General features: G+C 40.5%; 1 protein-coding gene across 1 annotated transcript in view; it reads right to left on the bottom strand.

The window, feature by feature from the left end:
* The window catches only part of PROX1 (prospero homeobox 1), a 53,727-nt gene extending 47,059 nt beyond the window's left edge, over window positions 1-6,668 (bottom strand). Inside the window, exon 1 of the mRNA XM_073338923.2 lies at window positions 6,350-6,668. The gene's annotated coding sequence lies outside the window, so the exon portion shown is untranslated. The remainder of the gene's footprint in view (window positions 1-6,349) is intronic.
* Window positions 6,669-7,001: the final 333 nt, after the last annotated feature.

Below are 7,001 nucleotides of genomic sequence, written 5' to 3' on the forward strand. Positions count from 1 at the left end.
AGCAAACTAGGTTATGGAATTAAAAAACAAAAAAGGTCACAAGGCAAATCACTGTGGTCCCAATTCTGAACCCTTACTCATGCTGAGTAGTGTCTTCTTCTGCCAGTAATTCCACTGGAATCAATGGGATTACTCACATAGCAAGATTCTATTCGATGCAAGTGAGCGTGGCAGAATCAGGTCCTGATTGGAGGGGCATTTATGAAGGACTCCATCCTGCTTCCATCAAAGTCAATGGCAAAATGCCCATTAACTGCAAAGGGGACAGGAACAGGACCTGACATTCCAGGCCTCCTTATTGACAGTTAGACTGGAGCTGAAAGGTGATTTTCATACATGAAAAGCCAAATTCTCTGCTGGTGAGAATGGATGACTCCACTCAAGTCACCGGGTGGCATTCATCTACACCAGAGGAGAATATTGGCCCAATAAGAAACAGGGAGAACGTTTACATTCCTCTTTAAAGTTTTAAAGAATTTGCAAGCTGCATGAAATAGCAGCAAGGAAATGTTAAGAGTTTTTGCCTCTGTATGTAAAATATCCCACAGGCATTTTAGCTTCAAAATAATCATCACCAAGAGAAAAAAATTAACTGTACCATGTGCTTTTCCTTCCATTGGTGTATAGTGAAATTATGCTTGATTAAAATCCAACAATAAATTCCCAGACTCAGATCAAAATCTAATGTCAAGTTTTGTGTTTTATGCGCTTCCTAGCGGATTCTGGGCATCTGAACAGAGCTTCTGTCTCTCTTTCCCAATCCCAACCAAGGACGTACACAAAGAGGGCCTGCTGTATCCTTGAGGCAGTGACTCAGGAAATAGGTTGGCTGAAACAGGTCATAGGGTCATCGCTACGCATCCTTCCTCCTGAGCTTCCATTTTCCTCTCCCACAAACCATGCATTAACAACTGCTTACCAGCTCACTTCTACCACCATGAGGGAAATCAGTTTTCCCTTAACATATTGGAGGTGCTCTGGAATGTGGCACCCTTTTTCTCTCCCATTCTTATTGGAGGCTGAGGGTGCTTCTCTCACCCTGTGCAATACACATTTCTGGGTTGCTCCTGGTATTCAATAAAGCCTATGGGGCTTCTGTCTTAAGATGTGCACTATTCTCAGTCTAAATAATGAGAAATACTTCTACTTTATCCATTGAATTATATCGGCTCGTATCCTTGGCTTAAAGGGGCCAAAATGAGTTCATGTCCAGAGGAAAACAGAACACAATGGATAGCAGAATGCAAAATCCAATTCAGCAAGAATGTGTTTGTTGGATGCGACACAGATATTAAAAGAAGACTTTAATACTGGAAAGAAAAAATATTCTTACTTTGTCTGCATATTTCATCAGCACTATATTTCCTACATACATGGTTATGTCTGTGTACACCCATTCAGGAATATATATTTAGAAAATTACCTACTATAAGCCATATTTTTATGTAAATTTTTTTAAAAGGAAAGGCAATTCTTTAATTTAAAATCATTAAGGTTTACTTTGTATTGTGGGTCACTTTTGACATTTCCTCTCTGCCAAGTGTATTTTTCATTATATCAACCCTAAACACACACGTAGCTCTATGTAGGGGCCCGATGCTGTCAGGTGCTGACCACCTCCTGCAAGATAGCGAACATTCTCCGTTTCCATGGACTTCAATGTGAAATAAGGTGCGCAGCACCTCTCTGAATCCATCTGATAGAGTATTTTATATTATTCTACCTACCTTTAAAAATTCTCATTACAAGAAGTTTAAGAATAGATCTGTAATAATGGTCAATTTCTGAATAATGTAACATCCACAAGACATGTATATAATCAATATCCATTTACATGATTAGGTACAAACCAATATAACATAAATTTGCAAACAGCTTTCTTTCCAGACATCTCAAGGATTCATTGTCCTAAAATCTATTAATACTGTCTGTAGAATGGGGTATGATGTCAGGTATTTTGCTGTAGTTGTTAGAAAGAAATAATTTATACAATATCTAGTTTGATAATTCATATTAGATAGAATAGATATTCTAGATTATACATTGGATACTAGATACCTGTTATAGTTTAATCCAGGAAAACTTCTCTATAAAGTTTAGTAAGTATGGCAAGCTTATTTAAAGTTGAATAGCTGTGAAGGAATCTGTACTGACAATTAAAGCCTTTGGTACTCAATTGATACGAAATAACCAACTGGAATAACAGTACCAAAGCTCTGAATATGAAGTGTACTCACTGAGGAATTCCAGGGGAACATCATCCTGCAAAGTTGAAAATTGTTCATTCTCTCTTTTTATCAGCCAACTACTATCTTTGCTCAGGTGTTTGCAAGTTTGTTCTCTGCTTATTAGGGCAATGCACCTAAGAAATTGAACATGTTCTTGATAATAGGGACATTCAAAACTTTAAAACAAAAGAGTTATACTGGACATGATTTTGGCAGAATAAGCCAGGGCATGTTAGATAAAAGCGATTTCAGATAGTCGTGTCCCCCACACACGAAAAGATAGATAAATCTGAAGACCATATTACATTTCTATATCATGAATCTGTTTTGGTGCTAAAAATCACTCTACTGCACTACTGAGAAGTACAAAGTGACAAATTCTTTTGTGTAAAATTAATAATTGTTCCTTAGCAATAGTGGTTTTCTGCTAACTTTTGGAATGGTTTTCATGGATATTTTCAAATAGAATTCTTGACAAAGCGGGTCACCTTATCTCCTTTAGCTGAGATGCTGTTATGGAGGAATTTTAAACAGAATAGAAATAATTAACAACTCTGGGTGCACTAATAGCTCCTTTATTAGGATTCCTCCACACCAAAAAGTAAAAAAATTAAATTAATTAACTTTGAAGCTACCTGAGCTAGTCTATCTTAAAACAGAAATACAATCCCCCTTTAAGAACATGGACATGTAGGGCCCAATCCAGCCCATCCTCAGCAACTCCTGTGAAGTACTGAGCATCCTCAACTCCCATTGACTGTCATGGGAATTGAGGTTACTTGACACGTCTCAGGTGGTACTCAGCATCTTACTGGTTCAGGCCTTCACTGTTCTGAGGAGAAACATATCCTGTGGTCATGAATCTGCAGGTTGCATTGTTTAGATAAACAGTTTATCCAACTGAGAAAGAGATAACAAGCCTACCCGTGGTACAAAAATGTCACTATTGTTCTCCTTACAAACCAGTTTTATGTTCTTCATGAGCAGTTAAACAATTATTAAAGTCCACATGGAATCCATGCATGCACAAAGCTGTAAGATTCACAAGATTCCTCCTGTAAACTCAACTCAGGCTAGCCTAGATATCTTCTCCAAATTACATTATGCAGTTAAATCAGAATGTTTGAATCAAATAGTCAATACAGTATACTTAGGGATAGAATAAATCCTGATTTGAGGAATATAACTTGCAATATTCTTTAATTCTGCAACTAAATACAAATAAGGCATCCCTTTCAAATCTGATTGTGTCTATGATTATTTAGTTTGCTAACGGATCATAAAAAATCATAATGTACATTAAAAGGCCTCCTTAGCTTTTGACCTGTAGAAAAGTAAATTGTATACAGATAGCGTCATTCATAGAATGCTATATGATTTGCAGCATAATTTAATAAGGAACTGGTAACAAAAGTATATATATTGTATCTTTTTATTGTAGTTCAACTCAGTAACCTGTTAGCACTCAAGTGTCTACTTTTGAGTATTTATAAATATTTTAGCTATTAGAGGTAAGCTTTGGAAGAAAAGCACGTGAAATAAACCCTGAAATGGGCGTCAATGGCAGTAAACTTTATATGCTTGGTAACAGATTATAAAAAAACTGCAAGCATAAGACCTAAAGGACATGTGCCACATGCAAATTTACATGCAAGAAATCTACCTTAGTGTAATTCATTTTACATACTGTCAGCCTTGTCAGGATGACAGAAGTAACAAACATTTGACATTTTTACATGTAATAGTTAAATTACTATATTTCTAAAATCCTCTGTTAACCTATTAGGCAATATTAGCTCTTCTCTTATAAGGTAGTAAATGTGTATGTGTGTAGTGTTTGTGGGAAAGTATACACACATATTCACGTACTGTACATAACCCTAATACATTGGAGATACACTACTGTTCATAGCGAGAAATACAAAATGCCCATTGTACGCATTTGGAATCTGTGCCAAGCTTAGTACACTTTCCCCAACTTTTACTCAATATTCAAAGGATTCTCTAGCCTGCAAAGATCGTTCCCTACCATGTACAGTTTATATGGCTGACAAATCATGCTTTATTGAGATATTAATCGGCGCGTCCCTACCTATTCTTTCTCCAAATGGAGAAGATATGCAGAACTCAGACGGCTTAATTCTGGTCTCAGGTATGATTTCTGTCCATTTTAGAGGCAGACATCTTTGGATTTTTTAAAGCCTAAATACATTACCCAAGATCTCTCTGCCTACATGACAGATATCAAATACAAGGAAAGCAGAAGACAGAAGAAGCTAGGCTGACAAGATGCATGAAGTTAGACTACCAACTTTCAAAAAATAATCACTTAGATGTGTCCTGTGCCTCTTTTGAAACAGACTTTAAACAACCTGCTCTGTACTCTTTATCAATACTCTCCAGGCCCCTAAAGATTTCCCAGGGCAAGGTTTACACCAAACATAACACTCTCCTCTCCTCCCTCCCCCCACACACCCCAGGTCTTAGCCACTGAAGCAGACAGTCCTGGCTAACAAAGCATCATAAATTCATAAAGTTCGCAGTAACAGTCGTTGCGCTGAGGATCTGCAGTGAGCGAGAGAAACTTGCACCTGTCTTTCTTGACACAACACACCTGTCTGGCACTGCCCATGCGCATTTCGATGCGGCTCTCAGTACCTTTCGCTGTGGAAAAGAAAGAAGGGGGCGACCGTCTCCTCTTAAGAGCCCATCGGGGCTGCCAGACCAGCTTCACAGGCAGAGTTCTCGAGCAAACTGGTGCTCGACGGCTGCTTTGCAACCGGGAAACGTGCACGGACTCCTTTCTGCTCCTCCTGCCAAGATTTCCAGTCCCCACATCCCCACCTGCCGTGCAATTCTGCCTGAGACAGACTCCCCCCGATTCCAGCCTGCACTCTCCCTACCGACTCTAACTTTCTCTTAACTTACAAAGACCCCCTCCAGCAAACGCCGTCTGAGCAGGAAGCCCATTTCTCAGCTCCCCAAAGAGACAAACGCTTTCCACGCACTGTACACATAATCCACACCTAGCGATTAAGCCCACTGTCCAAACAAGGCTTCACATTTTAAGGTTTACTCTTCAAACGTTCCCCCCTTTCAAGACTTAGCTAAACTTAAAGCACACCTCTGTCCCTTTCCCCCTTCTACAAGGGCTAGTACAGACCCATTCAGAAAGAACCGTTTCCTCGTGCATTTTCACTCAATTTACACACATGGCAAAAGTGGTTTTGGTCAGTCATCAGATTAAAAAAAACAAAAAACCAACACATCTCCAGCAACAGGAAAAAAAATCCCCTTTCAAAGAAAAGTGCCCACATCCCTAACCCCTCTGCAGATCACGAATAACCTTATCCCTAAACTTGCATATGATATATTCTCATGCGCTCGCTCGATCACATTTTCTGTACATTTCCACAATTCTCAATTCGTCCCACCCTTTGGAATGAAAAGTAATAATCATGAAAAAGCCCCTGCCCTGCCCGGCTCGGGTTAAAAAAAACAAACAAAAAAAACGGAGAAGTAGAGACATGCAAATGACAAGCAAATTGGAACAGACAAAAAGAAAGGCAGCTATAATAAACAAGACAAAGAGGAGGCTCATAGGAGCAGACTAGGAGTTTAAAAAGGGGGGGATGGGAAGAGGGAAAAAGGGGAAGCTCAGTACAACAAAAAGAAGTAAAATACTCCCCGCATTTTCCATCCCCAGCAAAGTGCCCTCCAACCACACACAAAAATAAAACGAGAAGAGTCAACAAAGGTGGCAGAAATGGAGACAAGCAGAGAAGAGACAAGCAATATCACCCCACAACAACCAGGTCACTTACTCTGTCGGACTGGGCAGGCTAGAGTGATGGTTCCATTGAAGCGTTGGGGGTAACAAATCGCTACTCCTTTAGTTATTGGATTATTGTTATTATTCATTTAACAAAGTCATTGCAATCCCCCCCCACATCCACCCCCTCCCGGAAAAAGCAGCACACATTTGACACCGGTGATCAGTATTTTGCTGGGGATTATTTGGTATCATCTAACCAGCCCATGCAAGTGCTGGAGGAAAAGCTTTTTTTTTTTTTTTTTTTAAAGAGGAAGGAGGTGAAGGGGGGGGAGAGAGAAATACTTACTCAGTGCAAAAGCGATGGAAGTGATTTTTTTGTTTGTTTGTTTTTTGTTTTTGGTGCCGGTGGAAAGAGAGAGGAAAACAGAGAGAGAGAGCCCGATAGCTTGCTGATGATGAATATTATAATTGGACAAGGGAGGGCGAGTGTGTGTGTGAGAAAGAGAATGAGTGAGTGAGTGTGCAGGGGAGAGAGAGATAGAGAGAGTGTGTGTGAGAGAGAGAGAGGTGGGGGGAGGGAAGAGCTCGTTTGCGCCGCACTCCTCTCCCTGGCTGTAATTGTCTATTATTTCTGCCGGCAGCAGAGCAGCCTCGCTCAGCTGAGGGCTCCGCACCACAACAAGATTTACTTTAAGACACAGCTGAAGGAAACAGGAAGACTACACGTCACAGTCTGAATGACGTGAGCCAGGCCAAGCGCCCAATCGGGAGGCTCCTTCGGATTGAAGGGGGGACAGTGAACCGAGAACTTGGGAGGGGGGGAAAAAAAAAAGAGGGGTGGGGGGAGAAAGAGGAGGAGAAACTGGATCCCTTCCCCAGCCCCCCACCCAGTGCTGCAGGGAAGGAGACTTTATCACCTAATCTGGGGCTTCCACTGAGAGAGCCATCTGCGAGCTGCAGCAGCTAAGAGCGGCACTTGATCTACTTCTGAATCTTGC

This window comes from Lepidochelys kempii, chromosome 3 (genome assembly GCF_965140285.1).
Source record: "Lepidochelys kempii isolate rLepKem1 chromosome 3, rLepKem1.hap1, whole genome shotgun sequence".
Taxonomy (NCBI): Eukaryota; Metazoa; Chordata; order Testudines; family Cheloniidae; genus Lepidochelys; species Lepidochelys kempii.